This window comes from Otolemur garnettii, unplaced genomic scaffold, assembly GCF_000181295.1.
Source record: "Otolemur garnettii isolate 467f Iridium unplaced genomic scaffold, OtoGar3 scaffold00004, whole genome shotgun sequence".
Classification (NCBI taxonomy): Eukaryota; Metazoa; Chordata; class Mammalia; order Primates; family Galagidae; genus Otolemur; species Otolemur garnettii.
Window position 1 is genome coordinate 41,411,316 of NW_003852399.1, and position 11,607 is coordinate 41,422,922.

Here is an 11,607-nt window from a genome sequence, read left to right on the forward strand (position 1 = left end):
CCACCTTAGGTGTACGTGGCTGGCGCCTTAGCCGGTTGAGCTATAGGTGCCGAGCCTAAAACATACTTTCATCAACCATTATAGACAGGCAGGTATGAGTGTTTGCACTTCCTTATCTACAAGTTCTCAGTTTTAGATTCTCTCTTTTGTTGGTCTAATTAATCAGTGTTGTTCTTATTTGGTTGTACTATTGCTATTGAACTCACTTTTTTTTCTCTTTTTGCCCTTCTTTCTCTTTGCTACATAATCTCTGTTGGTGCCACCTCCTTCTAAATCTTACTTTTCCAGGGAATGATATTCTCCAAGACTGTCATGTGGAATTTTAGCCTCCTCTTTCCTTAAGAGAGTCTGTAGTGTCAACCAATCCCCATTGATGGAGTTAGCTGTGGATTTGAGTTTATTTTCCTATTTGCAGATAATTTTAAGTGTTATATTTTCTGTCTCACTTTTATGCCAAATGATTGAGTTATATTATATCCTTCTCTTGTTCAATGTGGTTTTATTGCAAAATATATGTTGTGATTCAGATTTGAGAGTCTGAAATAGTGTGAACAGTTTATTTGTCATAATTCTTTTCTCCAACAATAGAAATTCTACTGAATTAGACAAACTATTACATTAAAATAATAATAGCAGCCAGGCATAGTGGCATGTGCCTATAGTTCTAGCTACTCCAGAGGCTGAGACAGGAGGATTGCTTGAATCCAGGAGTTCTGGGCTGTAGTGAGCTATGCCAATTTGGTGTCTGCCCTACATTTGGCATCAATGCGGTAACCTTCCAGGAGCAGGGGGCCACCAGGTTGCCTAAGGAGAGGTGAACCAGTCCAGGTCAGAGACAGAGCAGGTCCAAGCTCCCGTGCTGATCAGTAGTGGGATCGCACCTGTGAATAGCCACTGCACTCCAGCTGGAGCAACATAGTAAGACCCCATCTTGTAAAAATAAATAAATAAATAAATAAATAAAATAAAAATAAAAATGATAATAATAGTATATTCTGAATTTCATAGTCAGTGATTATAAACACAATACCTTCAACATAAATTTTAAACAACTATTATGGGGGAAAAGGAAGATATTTTTAGTCTGATTTAATCTTCACTGTTTTTCATAATTCAGACATAAAATATTAATTGGTGTGTTGATTCATTTCAATCACTGTATTAATCAGATTCTTTTTGAAGTTTTCTGCCAGAATTTAAAGCAGAGAAAAACTAAAACTGCCAATAAAAATTGTATAGCAGCCTCAGAGTTTATTTTTTAGCTCACTGCATCATCAAATACTCTTTAAATGGTGCAATCCTATAGGATTTTCACCTTTATCTCTTCCTAATCCACACCATTCAAGATTGCTTATTCTAAGAAACACTTAAATCTATAGAAAATGTTACTTGGGGAAAATTACCTTCTGCTTTATTTGGCTTTAGTTTTCTACCTATAATTGCAATAGTCAATAGCCCTCAAAAGGTCCCACAGAAGAATGTTTTGGTTTTGAGGCCGTTGATAAGAGGCTATTAAAACCTGATTTCTAGGATGTAGAATGAACTATTTCAATAGCATTTACTGTTTATGTTAATTATGAAAAGCACTCTCTAAACTCATTAGAGTACATGATTATATTAATATTCCATTACTAATGCCATTACATTACATTTTCATTGTAAATGTCCATATCAGTTTTATTATTATAAATTATTTTATAATTCATTCAACAGATATTAAATCAGCATCTACTGTACTTGTTTAGAAAATAATGGTGAATAAGCTGTTGTCCCAGTACTCAGGATAGTAGTGCATCCATCATTTCAGTGCAGAAAAAGTAGCCACAATCTGGGTGCAGAGAAAAGTAAGACATGTCTATGTTAAATAAAATCACTTTTAGCCTGAGCTTGGCTACTTCTTTGCATTCGTAGGTAGCAAACTGTAACCCAAATTAGTATGTAAACAAACTGCAATCTAACTTAAAAGCATAATCATGTAACAAGCAGCTGAGTCTTAGCCACTCACAAAAACTGAGTTCACCTAATCACAGGTTTCAACTTATCATGCTATGTCCATATAAGTCAAACCCTTCATCACATAATGCTCAAATAAGGGATATTCTGAGCTGTAAGCAATAAGCTATTTTGAAAATTACTTATTCCTCCTTTCTACTAATACTGCCTGCCAATATTCTTAGGTGGAGCTCTCTGAACTTCTCCTAGTTCTGAGTATTGCCTTATTCATGAATTGCTCTTTATTCAAGTAAAGAGCTCAGCTTACCTGACATTTACCTGTTTTTATTTAGGATGCATGTTTATTTGCAGTGGATTGGAGGACATTGATAGACCACATAATTATGGCCTCAAGGATATTGTAATGTAAAAATGAATAGAAAGGAAAAAGTTTGTTACATGCAATGATCTAATGAGAAACAAGTAGAGCAGAAGGTTTGAAGAAAAATACCTTTGTCTTCTGGAAGAATAGTTATCAAATCTGGGATATGACTAGGAGACGAAGTTGTTGAGGCATCTAGTGTAAATTAGAACAACAGCATTCCAGGCAGGAAGAACTAACTAAATATAGGGATAAGACTTCTCAGGAAAACAAATACTAAGTAAGCCTGAATTACAATATGGGAAACAGAAGGGCAGATAGATTGAAAACAAGAAATTTAAGGAATTGAGAAATAAGGTAAGTCTTACATGTCAAATGATAATCATGGACATAATCTTAAGAGTAAGCAGGGTTTTAAGCAAGAGAAAATAAATCTATTCATGCCTTAGCTTATGTAAAATATATTGAATGGAAATAGGGATGTACAGTGAAATCAGTATAGTAATCTAGAGAGGGGATGATGCCTGATGATATAAAAGATGATATAAAATATTAGAAAAATAGTAACATTTTAGTTAACTTTTGAAGTCTAACTTTAGATGATATGATGAATTTATTTTTTAAGATAGTGACTTTAGCAACTCTGTGAGACATGGTTTAAAACAAACTATTCAAATGAGCAAAGGCATTAGAAGATTAGTACATTGGAAGACATTGATACTTACTACTCACACTAAACTGTGCCAACCCTGACATTCACATGTTAAATGACTTGATGCTAACTGTATTTTCTATAGTGCAAAAATTTAATTTATAATAATCAAAGTCTTCCTTATATAAATAGCTTGCCATATTTTTATTGTTTTAAACCAAATGAAATAATCAGTTAAATTAAATTAACACAGTGAGGATGCTGACATAAATAGCAAACAATGAATAGTACCATAGGGAAATTTTGTGATAAAATCAGTACCAACTCTTTGTATCAAAGGAATGAAAAAATGAGTCAAATAAATAGTATATATGTAATACAAATGCATTCATGAAGGAAATCTCTCAAATTGCACGAAATAGATATTTATATTAATTTGGAGATTCAGGGTTTTTTTGTAGTGACATTTTCTCCATTTCCCATCGTATTTGAAAGATCTTGAGAAAGGATTTTGTCATGCATTTATAACCAAGTGTACCTAATTCACTAGCTTTACGAAAACTGTTTTCTTTTTTACCTCTAATCTTCTATCTCTATTCCCTTGACATGTTAGCTTTCACCAGCTTCCTAAAGTAGGGCATTTGTTTCCCCCAGAGCTTGCAAAACAATATAAAATAAATGGAGGGCTGGCATAAAAGAACACCTGTGCAGTAATGAGATAAAAGCAGATAGTCTAAATGAAAAAAAAAAAAAAATAGAACACTGTGCTCATCTTCCTTGCATTTTCAGAGAAAATAATTTATTAACTGGTTTGGCAAATGGCAGTCCTTGTAGAAGATATTCTTTTATTTTTCTTATTTTTGAGACATTTTTGAAGGGAATAGAGTAGGAAAAGAGCAATCAATATTTTATAGAAAAGAGAATTTTTCACTTTACAAACTTCACTCTAATTATTTGTAAATAAGAATATGGCAAATAAAGGCTAACGGGGAAGATTAAATTATACCACCAGGATTTTTAAAGTTGAACATGTGGAGTAGGTCTAAAATTTGTTTTTATGCTTTATTCTAGGATATTTTCTCTTCAGTGATTTTTTTTGTGAAGAAAGTAAATAAAATATTGTAGTGCTAAAACTGGACTTTGTTCCTAGAGGTTATTCAGGAGGTTTGGGATCAAGTAAGACTTGTTGAGTGAGTTATCTCTATAAAGGACTTGGCATCCTCTGGGATGATCTAGAGCAGAGTAGATATTTCTTTAGAATGGTAGGTATGGTTGTATATGTGTAATTGCTAATTTTTCCATTGATAGGTGACACCTGACTTAAAAGGTATACAAGCCAACCCTGTAGGCTCCTTGAGAGCACTTGCACAGAGAACACTGCTTTTTTTAACCCAGGTCTCAGGTATTCTATTCACTATTTACAGAGAGAGGCAGATACTATAACTTTGTAGTTTAAATATAGTTCTCTACAGAGAGGGCAAAAAATAATTTATTATTGGGCAGGCTTAGAAAACATAGAAAAGTCTCTCTCTGGTATTACATACAGAGTGTCTCCTCACCAAACTATTCATTGCCATGTATCATGTATGGGGGAAGACTATCATTGCTCTCACACGAAGTTAAAGAACTAGTCCTTTGTTTATTAAGATGGAATTATATAGCAGTACTATCTGATGTAATTCATTTACGAATATGTTGCTAAAGTATTTGACATATGAACTGCCCGTCGCTTCTATGCTCAAAGTATTAATTAATCTACAGTCCAGTCAACCCAGATCTGACCCATATAAGACAATAGATGTTACCTCAGCACCACATTCTATGGACTCATACACTACCAATGTTTTAGTACTGAAGATAAAACATTCCTGTGGTTCTTATGACCAAAGCCTCAAGATACTCTACACTGGACTTACTAAAACATGTTTATACCCGTAACAAAAAATAGCTATCCAAATCACTTGTTCAACCTTAAGTTTTTATAAGATTATCAGCCAATTATTTTCATTTTGTTCATTTCTGGATTGCATATGGAAGCTTTATTGTATTTTAAAACTTAAAAAAATATATAATAAAAATTTATGAACAAGAAACCTATAATTTTTTTAAATGCTTGGTTAATTCATTAAAAGTGGTTCATGTATATAAGTTAGTATTATTTGGGGGAAGGCGCATTGTTATTATCTCTAAAAGAGAAATGTGTGCTACAAAGAGTAAGTTTTCCTTGGATTGATTATAGGTGAAATGCCTATATGCCTCTGGCCAAAAATGCCGTTTGAGAGAGAGCAGTGAAAAGACTTTTTGCAGGCACACTTGTGAGAAACAGGCAGAATCCCATATGGCCGGGTTAGTTGCAGGCCTAACATGACCAAGGCTTTGGCTGGAATAGCATTTCCAAACTGTGTTAAAGGAATTAAGGTTGACTTTATAAGGCCAAATGAAAAAGCTCTTTGGAAAACTGGCCAGATACCCATCAGTAACCTTTCCTGGTCTGTGGTAAGTGATGAAGGTCACTTGCTTATGGGTCTGGAAATGGAGTAACCTTTCCTGATGTGTGGTAAGTGATGAAGGTCACTTGCTGATGGGTCTGGGAATGGTAATATGCTAGGGGACCTCAAGAGAAGAGGAATTTACCCAATGTATCCAGGTATCTAAAGGCACAGATGAAACCTGGGCTCATGAAAGGCTTTTGAGAAGTCCAACCTGAGAATTCCTTATAAAAGGCTCCAGCAAAACCCCCCTGACTTAAGGCCTACATGGGAGCAGAGGTTTGCACACAAATTCCTGTATGCTCATGCAGTTTCTCTATGTTTTGCTTAAGGATTTGAAGTAACTGCCTCCAAATGGCATGATCAATAGAACAGACATTCAAATCGTCTCTTTCCCCCATACCCTCAGGCTTCATCAGATAAGAACAAAGAAAGTACTGACTGACAACATGTTCTTCATTAAGTTATGTTAATCTAGGTTATGTTGAAAGGGTTATGCTTAAAGGTGTATGTTGGGTGGATTATCATATTACTAGGAAGGAGCTACTTACAGGGAGGGTGGTCATAAGATGTTTAAATGCATCAATGAAGTCATTGATGTCCAATGCACACATGCAGAGGGATTGTGATGAATGTTAATGAGGTCATTGCTGTATAGTGTGCATACACAAGATTCCCTGTATAAACCAACAGCAAATAAAGAAGGCTTGTCATTTTGCCTGAGCGAGCAGATGGTCACTTTTATTTAAAACACAGTTTCAATAAGCATGCTTATTCTCCACAACATGGCTTTTCTGTGAGACCCTTACAGCAACAATCGATATATATATATACACATATATGTATATGTATATATATATATATAAAATCAAGGGCTTTTTACATTCTTATGTGCTTATAATTAGGTTAAAAGAGCTAATAAGAATGAAGGGGATCAAAAAATTCAAAGGAGTTGAACTTAAGTGTGCTATTGATTTGATTGGTGAACAAAAACATATACAGAGGGTGCCAAAAAAGATATATGCAAATTTTAAGAAAGAAACTGTATGAAAATCATAATACTCAATATTTATGAGTATTTTTTATGTCATATATTGCATCTTGTATCTCTTATAATTAAAGAAATGACTTGAGTATTACAGTTACATCATAGTTTTATTTTCCTTTCTTGAATTGTGTATATATTTTGCTGGCACTCTCTGTATTCCAGGATGTAAATCATCTTACATAACATGGGACTGAAATGATACAAAATATCCTGTATTACAGAATGTGAAAATGAAAGAAAAGGTCCATGAAATTGAAATTGACTGCAAAAACATAAAAAGAACTATAACTATAAAAGAGACACAAATTAAATCTATAATTAAATGGGCTTATTCATGCTGGTTTCTCACTTAAGTAAAGGAATATTCTATTTGCTCTTCATGGAATAAGAGATAAAGTGACCTTAAAACTGATCCCTCCATGAAAATGTAGCAAATTTGCTAGCCAATTTAATGATCTGTAAATGAAGCCAAAAAGTTATAATCTCTCATTAGATGTCTCTTAATGATTTCTTACTATCATGATGATGATAACAGAACCAAAAGAAGTTAAAAGACAAAAGTTATGATTTGAAGAAAATGAATACTTCAGAAATGTCATCCCTATAAGATGGTGAAGAAGAAAATGATATTGAGCTAGTAATTAATGTTGACATTTATTTCCTCCTAGAAAATAAGCAAGATAAAATGGTGTGTGTGACCATGCTCCTAATCAAGGCTAGGAAAATTTAATATTTGCCTATATCTAATATCTTTTTATGTATATTCTACTCCCAATTCAAGAAGTTCAATTAAGAAAGTCTATTCTAACAGCAACTAAAACTCAGCATGGCAAAATTCCTATATGTCTTTCTTAGAAGGTAGTTATTCCAAATCATTTTCTTAAAAATCTGTGCTTTACAAGTGAAAGTTAAAATTCTTCAATATCATGATAAGAAATTCTCCTTCATAACATGGTGAATTTCTTAGCACTATCCTCTAAATATAAAATTGTCCCACATAGTTTGTTAGATAGAAAATGGAATTAGGTTACAGGGTTAGAAAGTGCCTCTGGAAATTCATAAGCCAGTATGTGCTCTATAGATAATGTGTGAATGCTTGGCAAACTTCACTTAGCAAAACAATAGGAACTTTCAGAAATGCCTATGAGGTATGATGATTAAGTTCACAAACTCATCTTAGAAAAAGTACTATATACCTCTGAGTAGCAGTATAGTCACCTTCAAAGGACTGCCTTGGGGAAGCTGTGCAGCAATGCCAGGGCCTCAGTCACCCTACAAAGTCATTTTGGAACTCTTTCTCTGGAATGTCATCAAAGCTGTCATCCTATTACAGTTGATGACCTGAATGTCATCAAAATGTCTTTATTTCAATATTTCCTATATATTTGGGTAAAAAAAAAAGGTCATTGAGGGCTATCTCAGCTGAGTAAGGAGGATATTTGTTTATTGGCTAAAACTCCCTCACAGTCAGTGCCATGTGACCTGATATAAAAGCCATGAATTGAGGCCAAGATTTTCAGTTAAGAGTTTCCCAACTGTTTTGCTATCAATGTTTATTTGGTCTACTAGGCTTTTTATTTTTTTTGCAGTTTTTGGCTGGGGCTGGGTTTGAACCCGCCACCTCCACCATAAGGGGCCTGCGCCCTACTCCTTTGAGCCACAGTTGCCACACAGGTCTGCTAGGCTTTTCACAGTCAGGAGACAACATTTATGCCAAATTCCACAAATTTTTGCAGTGTTTTCATAGGTTATGCTCATCACTGGGCACCCAGTGCTCCCTTCATCAGTGATGCTTTCTCTCCCTTCTCCATTTGTACACTGCCATTTTCTTCCTGCCATTATCCACCTAAACTTGGCCTGCCACGTTGCTGATTTCACTTCCACTGTGGCTATGTTTAACAAGAAATTTACAAATGTTCATCTGTTGCTCTAATTCAAGCTCTGACAATCTCACAATACCACCCCCAAACAAGCAACAACAATGAATACCACTCAGCAAGACACTGCTACATGCTGACACAAACACAAGTATGAGAAACTGTTACACAGAGATGATGAAACCTTACTGAAATGTTTGTACAGTGCTGCCGCTGTAAGCGCATGGTGGCAAGTTTGTGAACTTAATTGTCAGACCTCGTATGTTTTGATAAAAGTCCTCTATCAAGTGTGCCTTTTCCCAATATTTTTTCCCAGTCTCTTGCCTGTCTTTCCATTGTCTTCATAGTGCCCTTTACCGAGCAGAATAAATTAATTTTAATGACCTCCAGCTTATCAATTCTTTCTTTTAGTGATTGTGCATTAGGTGTAGAATATAAAAAATTATCTCCAAACCAAAGGTCATCTGGATTTTCTCCTATGTTATTTTCTAGGAGTTTTATTGTTTTACATTTTACATTTAGGTCTTTGAATCACTTTGAGTTAATTTTTGTGAAGTGTGTAAAGTCTATCTAGAAAAGTTTTATTTTTTGTATATGGATATCTACTTTTCTATCACCATTCGATGGAAGACTATCTCAGGTTAATTGTATTGCCTTTGTGTCTTTATTAAAGATCAGTGGACTAGATTTATCTCAGTAAATTACTGGGCTCTGTTGTGTTTCACTGATCTATCTGTCAGTTCTTTTTCCAATACCACACTCCATTGATTTATTTTTATAGTTTTACAGTAAGTCTTGACATAGCATATTGTCAAACCAGTCCTCCAACTTTAATCTTCTCTTTTGATAGCAGCTTACCTTTGATGGGGGTGTACAGGGTGTATTTTTTTTTTCCATGATTGTGATTGTAATTGATCTACATGGTATTGCTTCATAGTTAGTTACAGGCAGAATACAGTTGGATATTTTTAATGCAACCTTGTTTTTTTAATTCAGTGTGCTTACATCACTTGCATTTAAATATCATAATGAACACATTAATAATGTAATTATTGATATAATTTGACTTTGGTGTAGCACTTTTATATTTGTTTGGTCCCTATCTTTCTTTCTTTGCTTCTAATTCTGGCTTACATTAGGACTATTTGAGCATTTTTATCATTCCGTTCTGAGTTTCCTATATTGTTTTATTGTACATACTGAGTATGTTTTAGTAGTTGTAGGGCTCACTACATAAACATATAGCCTGAAATATAGTTTCATAGCCTATGAAACGTAGGTTTCATCGTCAATATTTTACCACTGTAAGTAAAATAGAAAAACCTTACAATCTTATAACTCTTTTTCCTCTCCTATGTTTATGCTATAGTTATCAATGTATTACACCTACAGACACTAAAATGTACCAATATTAAAGATTTTTGCTTTAAATAGCTACACATGTTTTAAACTTCAGAAGATCAAACCAGTATTATCTACTTACCCAGAAATATGACCTCATTGTTCTTGCATTATTCCTACAGTTCCAAGTGTCCCTTTGGTGTCATTTGCCATTTACCTAAAAACTTGTGTGTGTGTAGAGGAAGCACAGTTCCCCTTGAAACAAATTCTTAGTTTTTCTTTATTTGATAATGTATCTCACCATTATGTCTAAAGGCCATTATCCCATTATGTAGAATTTCAGGAATACAGTTCTATTTTTCAGCACTTTAAGTTTGTTGTTCTATAGTTACAAGAATTTGCATTTATCTGAAATATTGCTCACTTCTATATAAAATGCAATTTTTCTCTGGCTGCTTTTTTTTCTTTATGTTTGATTTCAAGGAATTTTATTAGGATATATATCTGAGAATGTATTTCTTGAGTTTACCTTCTATAAAATTTGCTGAGTTTGCTGTGCAGTTTCCTGAGAGTGTGTATACACATAAATGTCTTTCACAAAACTTGTGAATTTTGGCCATTAGTCATTCCAATATTTTTTTGGAGGTCACTTATTCATCCTCCCCTCCTGGTCCTCCAATAACATAAATATTAGATTTTTTGCTATTATCTATCTCATAGGTTTTTGAGTTTCTGTTTATTTTTTTCCAATCTTACTTTTTGTCTGTTCTTCTAAATAAGTAATCACTGCCACTACCGTCACCCTTTAACTGAATTTTTATATTATTTTCATTCCTCCACAGTAGGTCTCCATTGTATATGGCCCACCTGGTGAGTATATTACATCACACATATTATTGTTCAATTTTAAATTTATATTCATTTATTTTTTATATAATGTCTCCTGCTCTGCAAAGGGTACCTATCCTTTCTTTTTTTTCTTTTCCAATTTAGGGGTTTTATTTTTACCTCAGTGAGCATTGTTATAGTAGTTGCTTTAAAATGTTTGTCTGGTGATGCCAAATCCTGACTCATTTCAGTATCGTCATGCTGATTGTGCTCCCTTTTGTTTCTTTGAATATTAAAATTTTAGATTTTTGTGTAAACATTTGAAATATTATGTTTTGAGATACTTGGTTCGGTTAAAATATGAAGAATACTGACTTCTGGCTCTGTCTTTGTTTAAGCAGGTAATGGATCCGTTTGCTTAAAAATTTAATTTCTGTCTCACCTTCTATGAGCTGTTATTTCAGTATCATGTCCATTGCAACCTTGTTCTGTGATGCTTTAAATTAGCCCCTGAAATGTGATACTCGGCTATCTGTAACTTGGTTAATAGCTTACATGGGAGTTTAGTTTTCACTATTTTACTATGTCCTTTTGGTTTCTTCTGCTGTTCTCTCCTCTCTGTGAATGACCACACAATATTCTGCTCAGAGAGAGGCCCCTTTTCGAGGCCTCCCAAACCCTTGGGTTTCTAGTTTAGCTGGCTATGGTGCATAATTAGGGCTTGTATTAAAAATGCAGTCAGGAGAAAAAAAAGAAGAACGAGAAAAAAAAATGTAGATTGTGGAAACTATTGTTAAGATGATGTAAAGACAAGCCAATAGTAAGAAAACACAATAGTAAGAAAATATACAACAGAGTTAAAAAAAAAAAAATGCAACTAATCCAAAAAAGCACAGCAACAGAGAGGACACACAGTTGAAAAATAACATATGAAAAGATGCTCAACATTACATCGTGATTTAAAACAATGAGATATTACTGCACACCTATATGAGTGGCTAAAATCCACACATTGACTATACCAAATGCCCATGTAGCCATAATTTCTTTCTCTGCTG